Here is a 12,048-nt window from a genome sequence, read left to right as displayed (position 1 = left end):
GGCTCGGCCTCCGCACCCGGAGGAGAAAATTCCCCCTTCGCTCCCGTGGGCGAGAATCTAGGCTTACACCGGCGCACTGGACACCACATCCAGCGCCTCATACGAAGCATCCTCGCAGAAGTTTTTCCTCGGGGGTTTTTCTTTTTTTTCTTTTCTTTTTTTTTTTTAATTTTTTTTTGGGGGGAGGGGGGAAGGTGCGGGGGGGGGGGGGTGGCAAAGAGAAGGAAGCTTTCAGTTTTGCTTCTGCATGCTTAGCCCTAAACACCACTTTTTCACCGTATTAGCCGGACCCAGTTCTCCATCTGCTGCCCCATTTCGCCCCCTTTGTGTTGCAGATGCTGCTGGGCTCCCTGGCACCTCGGCTGAAAACCCCCCAGAGCATCGAGAGCCCCGAGGTCCCAGGGGTGCGCTTCCCCTGAGCTATCGCAGCATTGTCAAGTGTAATTGACCTAAGCACGTCCTCGCTGCCTGCAGTCCGAGACCACGGGGCCCTGTTTGTTGGCATTCAGTACTTCAAATAAACATCGAGGCTTTGGTTGAACTGGGACCCCTCGGCTGCATTTAAAACAGGCGCCCTCAGAACGCTGGGATGGGGAGGGGACCACCGGGTAAAACTAATCCTGGCCGGGAGGTGTTCAAAGGACAGGTCCACGAAGTCACCAAAGCCAGCAGCACAGCCAGATTTTACCCCGGGTAGCTTCAAGCTCTCTCTGCCACAGCACAGGAGGTTGGAGGCATTGGCCCGAGGGAAATGCCTGGACTGCCACTGGGCCATGAGCTGGTTCCCTCCCCGGGACACAAGCTGCAAAAGACAATTCTCACTCACATCCAGCTCCCCTAAACCTAGTTATTCGTATTTCCTTGGCTCTATTTGCCAAGGAGCCCTGAATTTGCTCAGGCTGATCCTTGCTCTCCCCCTCTCCCTGGGCAAGCTAGCAAGGTAGCGTAGGAACCCGATGCACTGAAAGGCCAGTAATCACCACTGGTGCTCGCTGCGGGTGCCCTGACAGTTGTGACATTCTGCAGGGACGGGAGAAGTGCAGGCTTAATCCAAGCACAAACACTGCCAGGAGCACTGCTGTCCCGCCAGCGCTCCTCCTGGCACACAGGGACGTCCACGCTGCCATAAAAGAGCGTCTGCTGCTGCTACCAGCACGGGGAAAACAGACAGCTCCAGGATCTCATCAAAGGGGCTGGATGGATGCAGAGTGAGCTCAGAGTTAAACCTGAGTAGTGGTCTCCCTCTCCCCTGCGCCCCCAAACATGCACACGTACTGCAGGGGAAAACTGCTGGGACCCTAGGAGGTGCCTGGGCAGCCCTTCAGAGCCGACTGGAAGAGCTGCAGCACGCAGATACGGGGGTCCCCTACAGCTCCACACACGGTCAGCTTCAAACAGCTCCTCTGCCACCTCACCAGAGCCGTCCCCAGTGTGCTGCCCAGCTGTGGCACACCAAGCCCCCGAGGACAACGGAGACCCCGGGACCCCGTGGACCCTTCTGCTGGGGGTTTGGTTTCCGCCCTCCCCACTTGTTCACCCGCCCATACGCTGGTACGTTCTGTACTGCACAGCAATCAGAAACCAAACCGAGCCTCAGGATTGTTTTAACAGGGTGATTTTACCTGTCCAGTCCTCACGCAGAACTTCCCCGGGTGGTTTTGTTTCGGGTCAGAGCAAACCCACCCGTGCAAAGACCCCCCGAAGGGGCTGCAGGGCAAGCTGGGGCGGCTGACCCACACCCAGCACTTGCCTTCATCACTTTGCTGATGCAGTCCTGCTGCTGGGATAAAGAAAAAATCTTCATAAAAGAACTGAGCTCACCCAAACACCGAGCGATTTGTGCAAGCTGTGATACTTTTTCCATTGAGAACAAATTGTTACCTACAGCACAACGACTCTGTGTTTAAGATTTAAGCAGCAGGAAAACAACAAACACAAAGCAAAACAAAGCAAAAAGTGAAAAAAAACCTCAATGAGGGTCTTGTTATTTGCCCCCCAATCTAAAATTATGATCTCAGGGAAATCTAAACAAATTATACACTGAAAAGAAAGCTGAGTGACTTGGTAAGCGTTAAATCCCATGAAAAAGTTTGTTTTAACTTCATGTTAACTCCCACAGATTTAACTAGTGCTCTTCTGAATGCTCGGAACAAGCAGCCTGCAGCCCTCGGTGAGCCGAATCCCACCCCATTCCCAAACCAACAGCAGCCAGAACTTCCTGGCGGCCACTAACTTTAATCTCTTATCTGAACACTAACACAGAAAGGATGAATTCAGAAATCTTAAAAATAGACCTGCTGGTGATTTCAACACAGCTTAAGAGCCTTTTCTAATAATACCATATTACACATTTTTAGCCTATTTGCATCAAATTACATTTCTTCTTAAACAGGAAGATGATAATATTTCTGCTGCTCAGAATTTTAGACTGGCATAACTCAGCACTGAAATCATTACTGTCTGAGCTTGCTTTATATCCCCACAGATTATATCTACAGTAAGCCATTTCTGGCCAGTACAACACCACTCTGTATTATTAAGATTTTTTTTTTTGTGAGTTAAGGATTAAGCTAAGTGTCCTTGAGTTGGGAAAATAGTATCCCTGATTTCATCTTGTTCCCGCTAATACTATTTGACTGTTATCTCCCATAATATTTCCTGGGCTTATTATCTGTAACTAAACGTATCATTTTTTGGATGGCCATAGTTTTCATGAAGAATCTCTGTTTAAATGGAGTTAAGATTCACAGCGCATCTCAGCAATTGAGGGTAAAATACATTACAAATCAAGCATGTTAATCCCAGGAAATTCAGTAATCTAGAGTTAAGGTTATTTACATTTAGAAATCTATATGTATTAGGCTGTGGGACTGCACAATTAAGATACCAAATCAACCTTATCTCTGCTTTGCTGTAACATCATGCAAGAGCCCCGACGATAACAACTAGCACAGATTAGTATCTTTGTCTCTAGATGCAGATTGTTTTCAAGGCATGATTTTTTAAAGAATGCTTAAACTGCTTATTTCCACATGCTACGACGCTGTGACAGAAAAGAAATGAAAGAAGCTAAAATGTTAACATCGAATTTGTTTAACTATTGCATGGCATCCTTACAGCACAGAGCTAAGAATGTTTGGAGATCTTCAGCGTTCTGATATTTCTATGTGTTTATATTCTTTTGTAACTCAATCTAACACTGAAATTCCTTGCATTATCATACTTTCAAGCAATAATAGTAATAAAGGCATCCACACAAAGCTCTTCTTTCTTCAGTTACTCACTACATATTTTTATATTTACCTCCATCTTACTGCTTACTGTCATTCTTGTGTTGCTTAAGAGTTCTTTTCTTTTTTTTTTTTTTTTAATAAAAAAAGCCTTATTTTTGCAACTTTCCTAAAAGGGTGATATTTTTTACCTGCACTAGTAACCAGGTGAAAGCTTGAAGGCTTTCCAGTGTTGCTGAGCACCCATGCAGCAGCCAGAAGAGGACAACTCTGGAGTGGCTTGAAGATCTTCCCTGACTCCTGTCTTTGACCTTCTTGTTTGAAGTGCTTAAAATAAAGATTATTTTCCCTCCCTATTGTCCTGTCAAGGTTCCAACCTCCTCTTTTACAAATGCGAACAGAGCTTTTAGTATTAAGTATTTGCAGCAAAGGAGCATGAACTACAAGAAGTGATTTGTTGGATCTGTCTGCCCTGCAGAAGGAAAAAAAAAATCTCCCCAAATCACCAATTTTCAAACAGAATTGCAAGAGATCCACTCTCATTGCAGTAGAACAGCCTCAAATATTTGTGTATGCAGAGAGATCCATAATGCGTGTTGGCCCCAAAAGATTCCTTGGAGGGCAGAGGGAGAGATCAAATAGAGGTCAAGTGAGTAACTGTTTATAGATGGTTAACTAGAGTGACAGAGAACTGTGGTAGCTGCTTTTCTAACAGTTTAAAAGGTTTAAGCTTGCTTCCCTGGGAGCTTTGCATGTGATTCCAGTGCATGTGAAATTGGCCCTTAAGGGCAGAATTCATCCCTCCTCTCATCCCAGCAGAGCACATCCCAAGATGGTCTAACCTTTCATGAAGAAACTCAAAACGTGATAAATTTTGCTTGGTTTTAGGTTTGTTACAAACATAGTTCTTGGCCTCACTGTGAGGAGTTTCCTGAAAGCTTGGGGTAAAGCAGAGCCAAGTTTGGCGTGCTCTGCCTCTCCCCGACGCTGTGGAGGGGATTTGGTTCCAAGAGCGCTTAAAACTGTGTGGCTTTGCTTGGGTTTCGCTTGGAATTTTCAGGTTCATTGAGCTTGCAGGCCACTTCGAGGAACCTAGACCTCAGCAATAAAGGTTCGCTGTTCCCAGCAAGAAGAGGCACCTGGGATGCCTGGCCAGGGCCAAGCTCAGTGCTGCCTTTATGCTCTCTCCACGGGAAACTGATGCAGAGAAGACCAGAGCATCACAACCGAACAGACTTGTGTCTGAAGGGAAAAGATCTAAGTCCAGCTGCCAGGTCAAAATGGTCAGAGGTCCTATGGCACCCATCTCATTTCGTTTAGGCTTTCCCTTGACTGCACAAATACGAGTCGTCTGTCTCTTGGGACTTTTTAAGCTTGTTTTTAATTTAAGATAGGCATGAACAAAAAGCCATAACCCAAATATCTATACACCATGGGGATTTTCAGGCTCTGAAACAAACTTTCCAGCTGCCTTCTCCCTCAGCAAAGTGTAGGGGCCTCATGGCTTTGTCTACATTAGCAACTTGTGTGGTGGAGTAAGAACAGACGTAGGGAGCAAAGCAGTCACTCCAGCCCATTTCAAGGGTTTATTTCAGTGTAGTTTTACTCTGGTCCCAGACTGAAGGTCTGCTCAGTGACTGCAGGACATGCCCTTCTGGAGCAACTTTTCCAATTTTGTTTCATCCCAACGCAAAGCAGTTCACACGTGCAGAGACAACTCTGCGATGCAAAGTAAATAGGGATATGGCTTAGGAAGTCCACTCCAAGGGCACATTCCTCATCCAATTTAAAGTCCTAACGTGAGTGCGACCCCAGGGCCAAGAAAGCCGAGGTCCATCACCCACCTGCAACCCCAGGGCACCCGCCCGGAGCTGCTGCAGTGGCGAGGGGAGGCGGAGGCCGGCGGTTTAGGTGTATTTTGGTGCCCTCTAGCGACTGGACACCAGGCACTGCTTTAAAACCAAACATCATACAAAGCCTTGCATGCAGTATCTGGAGACAGACTCAAACTTTCGTTGTATTTCGCTTTTGGTTTTGTTTTTTTTTTTTTTTCTTTCAGTGAATATTCAGGAAATGTGGGGAAAAAATCTTTTAAATTTGTTCTTATCATTTAAGAAGTCCATTATTTTAGTGGTGTTTTAAAAATATTACCAGCTATTAAACCTATGAATATAGCCATTTGAGAAAAGAGTAACCATGGAGTTATATCACATAAAAGCCCAGATTAGCAGGTAAGATAAAAACGAGGGAAAAAAAAAATCAGGTAGGAGGCTTTGTCTGGGGAAGTGAAAGGAAGGCACACTGTGTGCCAGCAGCTGGGCACAGGTGCTCAGGCAGCAGGTACAGGGAGGGCTGAGGAGGCAGATACTGTACCTAAATCCATACTGCACTTACAGAGTTGTTCTCTGGGCTATGGGCAGCTGAATTACTCCCACACTGAAGTGAGGTCCAGCAAGCAGCTTCTTTATGGAGGTGGAAACATCTCACTTGCTGGAACTGTTCTGACACTCGTCGTCTAGAGTTGCCAGATGGTAAACATGTTTAGTTTGTAATAAACACTCATTAACATCACTTAACATAGGTGTCACTCACAGGACAAGGACATGTGTCGTACAGGACCAGAGCTAACTGGGGTGTGGCTGTGATGTGCCAAATCCTGTCGTTTGATCGCTCACTGGATATGTGCTTTGCTTGGAGCCTTACCAGACCTCATAACCAATAGCGGACTGTATAAACCCAGGTTTTCAAAGCCATCTCCTAAAACTTTGTTTCACTTAGAGGAAAATAGTCGGTCAGAAATGAGTCCCTGAAGTACAAACTCATACCCTGACTCTCTCCCAGTATATTAGCAGAAGTATCAGCTACTCATTTCTCCCCTTTTGAGTGGGTCTGGTCTTGTGGCTGCAGCTATTCTTCCTCACTACTTCAGAATCTGGGTTCAAGCGATTATCACCATACATACTGGAACACAGAGGGAATGGGACCAGTTGGTGCTTCTACAGATCTTTCATCCTAATGGATCCCCAGGTGTTTATAAAACTTCGACCATCCACAAAGAACATCAAAGAGTCTCTCGGTTACAAGACCTAGACAAGTACAGTAAAGCCATCTAACCAACTTGTCTCACAGTGCAGGGTTGTTTCTCTTAGAATATTTATTGCCATTGTGTTCAATTTGTTCTTAAAAGTTTTTATAGATACAGCTTCTATTTCTTCCCTTGGGAGCCCTTTCTATAGTCCCACAGACCGTACCTTTTTTTTTTTTCCTCCCCTAATGTCTCTATTTTTCACTCCTCCCTCCTGGAGTGTATAAATTCTGCTCATACTCAATTACTACCTTACAAAATCCCTCTCTGGAGATGCTTTCTATTTCCTCTTTGACTCACACAACCAAATCATAACTGTCCGTGTTATTTCATTGTCTTATACCGTGAGTCCACAAAATGTTTTTGCTGATGTCATTTCTCAAACAGGGACCGACAGTTGTTGATGCGCAGGTGGTTTTAGATATTTAAGCATTTGTGGCTTTTTTAGCTCACCAAAGGCAGTTTGGCATGCTATTTTCAACTGGGCAAAGAGCATAAAGGTAAGGAACTCATCCAGTCTGAATTTCATGCCAAGAAGTTCACCTATGATTTCAACCAGACTGGAACACAGTTGTGCAAATGATGAACGTTTGATGAGCTCTTGTAATCTCAGTTGTAGGGGCTGCAGTCAATTCAAAGTCATTGACCTCAGAAAAAAACAGTATATTCACAACTATATGAGTGAAGGAATTGGTTCCTCAAGACTTCCGTCATTCAGTAAAAAACACTGAAATGAAAACAACAAGGCAATTTAGAAGAAAATACTTTGGTTTCACCTTGCTCTTCATTTACACTGTTGTTCACACTTTCAGGAAGGAGACAGCTCAAAATGCTCATATGTATGTTCACCCTTGCACCTTCACTCTTATGAGAAATGTGAGAGTTGTCTTGTTTCATGACATATACCTTAAGTTAAACGCTAACATCAGCCTCCCACGAGGGAGTAAAGTAGGTGTTTAAATTTGGCATGGCCACCCCCTTCACACATGCATACAATCAGTTCCCCGACATCTGCATCACAGTTGACTTACAGCTTGCTTGGTGTGTGTTAACTTAGCATGTACACGAAGCTCTGCCTGCATATTCCAGGCTGAGGGCCCAATCCGTGGCTCTGCTCTGACTCCAAATGGCAAACACAGCACAGAGGCGTCGACATTTGTTTGAGCTCCGCAGCAGGAAATCCCCCCATGCGATGAAGAACCCAGCGCTAGTCTACCTGGCGCCTTAGCTCTCATCCTGCCCTGCTGCAGCTCCCTCAGTGGTGGTTTGGACAGGACTGGCACTGGCCCCAGGCTGGCTGTGTTACAGCGTTCAGAGGGGCAGGACATCAGTGACAGAGCACAACCAGCTGACTCGCACTACAACAGTTACAAAGAACCCAGAGGAAGATGCATAAGAGCAGCACAAAGGCCACACTATTTCAGATCAAAGGTCTGCATAGCCCAGAAGCCTGCCTCCAGCAATGGTCAACAGCAGATGCTCAGGGGTGGAGGGCAAGCATGGCTGAAACTGCCTGCAGCGTGCCTGCTCGGCACGTGGCCAAGAGTCTGGGCTCAGCCCCAGCGAGGGTGTGGATCTCCTAACTTGATGTGGATTTTGGCAGTTCCGAGCAGGTGTCACATCATTTGATTTCTGTATGGAATCAGAAACTTCAGTAGAAATAAGGAACTGTGGGATATACACCCTACTTGTTAAAGACTTTGCTCCACTGTCTCTGGAAAACAACTTACAGCTTCATCACCCCACTCCCACCCCTGCTTTTAAATAACTTTTTCAAGCTCCTGCATTATCTGAAAAACCACAGAAGGCATTTATGCACATATTAAATATTTGTCTGGAAGATAAAGTCAGGAATACCTGGAGATAAGAATGATACTGAACTTTGCTTTTCCAGCAGAAGCTGACTACAGCATCCCTATGCAATAAAATACTTATCAGTAGCCTCATGGGGAAAGCCAAAATAGTAGAGTTACCCGGACAGCATACACCAGAAACCCTGGGAATTCACATCAAAGAAAGGCTTCAAGTTTGCAGAATTGATCCTAGAATACTAAATCCAGAGCATTATGGTGGAGTTTCTTCCTATGACCAGACAGCAGATTATAGTTAACCAGTTTTTCCTGCAAAGAACAAACAGAATTTCTGCAGCGTGACCATCTAAGGACATAAATGCTATTTCTTGCAATCTCCTTTCCCAGAACAACAACACAGAAAATGTTCTCTGCGCCTATAGCTGGGGGAAGGAGGGGAAGAAATGTGTCTGGACCAAGCAATTCTGCACAAGAGGCCAGTATCTGATGTGCAGGCTCGTAAATGACACAGGAAGATTTTCCCTGGATTTACAGCCTCATTCATTCTGTGGGGGCTGTAGTTTTCCCTTTTACACTTTGTGGAGGTGTTGCATGTGCTCTCAAGCAGCAGATCTGATACAGAAATGGGGAAACAAAAGCCTCTCAGATCTCCTACAGAAGGCAGCTTTTTCCTCCCAAGCAAACACCCTGACCAGGTGGACTGCCTGCAGCTGGGATGCAGGAGCAAGACTGAGTTGTTTAAAGGTCATAAAAACCCTTGGGCCCAGCTTTTATTTGTGTGAAAAAAAGGAAAAAAAAAAAAAGGTAGCAGATGTTTCTCTGCACTCCTCCTACAAGTGCCAGTGAGGGCAAACCTGCCTGAGAGGTGTCTACACTACAGGTGAAGAAGAAATCAGCTGGGCTGGCTGTATAAAATGTATGTTTATTTAGACATGACTACTGTGGGGTTCTTTATGGGAGTGTCTTAGCACCTCATAGACCTTAGGCGAAGGGGTCAGTTCCCTGCACGTGGACATCTGGTCACCATAGGCCTGTGTGGCACTAGAAGCTTATATCTAAGCACTGAAAACACACCCAAAGGACTCCATCCTTGATCTTACTCCTATTTTAAGGATGGAGGAGGAGGAACCAAGGCAGGCCGCTATTCTGGACAATGTCTGCAAGACTGTCCTCTTTTTCTGGGGGAAGCAGTGCCTGGGACACCAAGCCTTGCTTGCCAAAGATGCTGAGAGCTGCTAGCTCCAGCTGACCTCGGTTTTTGGTACGAGTGTTCCAGCTTTTTGCAAACAGCTGCTGGAGGAGTGCTATGGCACCAAAAGCTATTTATGGAATTTGAGATTACACAGAAAGCCTGTATTAAAGACAAGGCTAAGCCCATGCTCTCATGTGGTACAGTTTACTGCAATAGCTGCAGTGATCCGGAGCTACAATGGCTTCTTGTGAAACCTGGGAGACTTGCAGACATTGCCAGAGATTATAAATATTCTGTCTTCCATTTACCTATTACAAATGATGGAACTGACCCCAAGCCCCCCAAAAAAACCTGTAGAGCATGTGTGCTCTTGCCTACTGCACTGACTTGCCCTGAACAGGTCCGTCCTACATTTAACCCCCACAAACACACACACATTTGCTCATCCAGCACAGCAAGCACCATTTAACTGCTGTGCACCTTCAGCTCTGCCTAAGCCCAATTTCGTTTTAGTTCCATGCTTGGGGAGGGGGGCAAGGCATGTTGCAATGATCTATGCAGTTTACATCCAATGGCCCTGGGAAAGTATCTTGGGTGTCTACAGGGAAACCTAGAGTTTCTGGCCTGCACATATGCAAGGCAGCAGCAACACAAACAAAAGCAGCTCAAGCACATGGCATAGTGTCTTCTGTCTTGACTGACATGACGGCAATTGCACCAGAGCATTGATTATCACTGATCTGCGCTGCCCCTGCTTTGCTGCCTGGGGCCTCCAGAGGAAATTGCTGGGAAGAGATCAGCACTGAGAAGCAGCAAGCGCAGTTCCAGGCACGGAGAGTTCAAGGCTATCAGATCCTTGGTGGCCTGGGACTGCTGCCTCTAGAAGGGTCAATACAGCAAGGATTAACTTGCTGGCGAAGGGCCCAGTGAGTGTGGGGCTTCCTTCCAAAACCTCCCAGCCTGAAGGGCTTTATTCAGCCCTAACTCCAGATGCTACAAAACAAGAGGAACAGGAATTTCCCAAACATTTACTCTATCGGGCTTGTGAGGCTGGAAGAGAGAGTGGGAGGATCATGCTCAACAGGGGAAACAGCAGCAAGGTAGGAGACTGCAGGGGCACAGACAGATGAGCAACAGCTACCGGGTACCTGCCCTGGGTCCTGACTCAGAGATATCATTTTCATTAATTTCCACTGCCAGCAAGCCCAGACGTTGCCTAGGACAAGCCTGACAGCTGACCTTTCTGGCCAGTCTCCCCTTTTTCATAGGTCTGCAACCCCCTCTTATTCCTTCTCACCCCTTAGCCTGTTTCACCCATTTATACTCTGTGGCTTTATTTTTTTTCCTTTTTCTTTTTGCTGCTTCAGCCTTCATTTCTCCCTGCCTTTTCTTTCCTCTTCTCTTTCTTTGTCCTGCTCAGCCTCTGTTCTGCTTGTCATCTTTCTCATTCACAGCCTGCCCTTCAAAGGTGCTCCACTTCCTTGGAAGCACTGACTTTAGAAGAGTGGCTCCTGCATGGGCTGCTGGAGATGTGTAAGCAATAGCGTTGTCCTTGGGCACGTAGAGCCTGCACCCTTCTGAGATGCTGCCCATGACACCCCTTGAGGTCCTTCCCGAGCAATGGCCCTGCATTCAGGAAGGAAGGCTCAGAAATATCTGCCGTCCATGTCTTGTGATCTGTGGGAGTGCCTGTCCAAACGGACAGTGCTTTCAGCATCCCCGTGAGACCTTCAGACAATACTAGCTCTCTCACACTCTCTTAGAAAACACTTAATTTGTAAGAGCAATAAAGCTGCAGGGTTAAAAAAGTGCTTCAAGGTTTTTAGACTCTAAGGTTACAAAGCACAGGGAAGGATCTTCTGGGCTGAATCCAGAAGATTCACTACAAATACTCTTCTGATTTTGCACCTCCTTTATCCATTTCTGCTGGCAGAGTTTTTCAAAGCCAGGCTGTCTGAATAGTTAAGGATTTTCTCTTAATTGCTGCCTCAGTTTATTCTTCATCTATTTATTCCTAATTTGTTCTTGCATGATACAACATAAGGAATCCCTTCTATCTCACTGAAGGGCAGATCTTTTAGCTGTTTTTTTGGGGGGGAGTTTTTACAGATTTAGCAATCACAAACGTTTTGGTGCTTACATGTCCAGTACAGTTAGTACAGAAGTCACAAGAAGGACTATCAGCTACAGTCCTGTCATACAATCTTCCATGTCCTTCTTCATCATATTTCCACATGAATAGGGTTATCTAGCTGGTGCTATCTAACTCTGGAAGGTTACACTTCATTTAGATGTATTCAGTAAATTCTCAGCTCCACTGATACTCCATCTTCTAACAGTGAGGCTAAAAGGGCACAGGAATGTTTATGTTGGTTTAAGGCTCAGTCATAATGTAGGGTTTTGTCTGAGTGGAAGTGCAAAATTGGAGCAGCTGGCAGAATTCAGGAAAACTATAGGATTCCCTTCAGATCAAAGGCAGGCACTTTCCTCTTCGTTCCCACAAACGATGTTAAGGAACTCTGCTGTATGCCTCAATGACAACAACAAAAAGTCATGTTTTCCTCCCCTCTTCTCTTTTTTAAATTGGATTTGATTGAAAATTTTTCATCAAAGCTTTTTCAGTGGACATTTGGGCTCTTGATGAAGAGAAAAAAGGTCTCTGTGTCTTTGGAAACATTCAATTTTTCTCTAAGTAAACAAATCATATTATTTTTAGAGATCAACAGCAGC

General features: G+C 45.6%; 2 protein-coding genes across 2 annotated transcripts in view; both read left to right on the top strand.

Moving 5' to 3' along the window:
• The window catches only part of LOC118246182 (interferon-induced protein with tetratricopeptide repeats 5-like), a 348,670-nt gene that overhangs the window by 4,947 nt on the left and 331,675 nt on the right, over window positions 1-12,048 (top strand). The window lies entirely within an intron of this gene.
• FAS (Fas cell surface death receptor) overlaps window positions 1-12,048 on the top strand; it is a 250,540-nt gene that overhangs the window by 4,953 nt on the left and 233,539 nt on the right. The window lies entirely within an intron of this gene.

Source organism: Cygnus atratus, chromosome 7, assembly GCF_013377495.2.
Source record: "Cygnus atratus isolate AKBS03 ecotype Queensland, Australia chromosome 7, CAtr_DNAZoo_HiC_assembly, whole genome shotgun sequence".
Classification (NCBI taxonomy): Eukaryota; Metazoa; Chordata; class Aves; order Anseriformes; family Anatidae; genus Cygnus; species Cygnus atratus.
The sequence above is the reverse complement of the archived record's forward strand: the minus strand, read 5'-3'. Positions and strand labels throughout refer to the sequence as shown.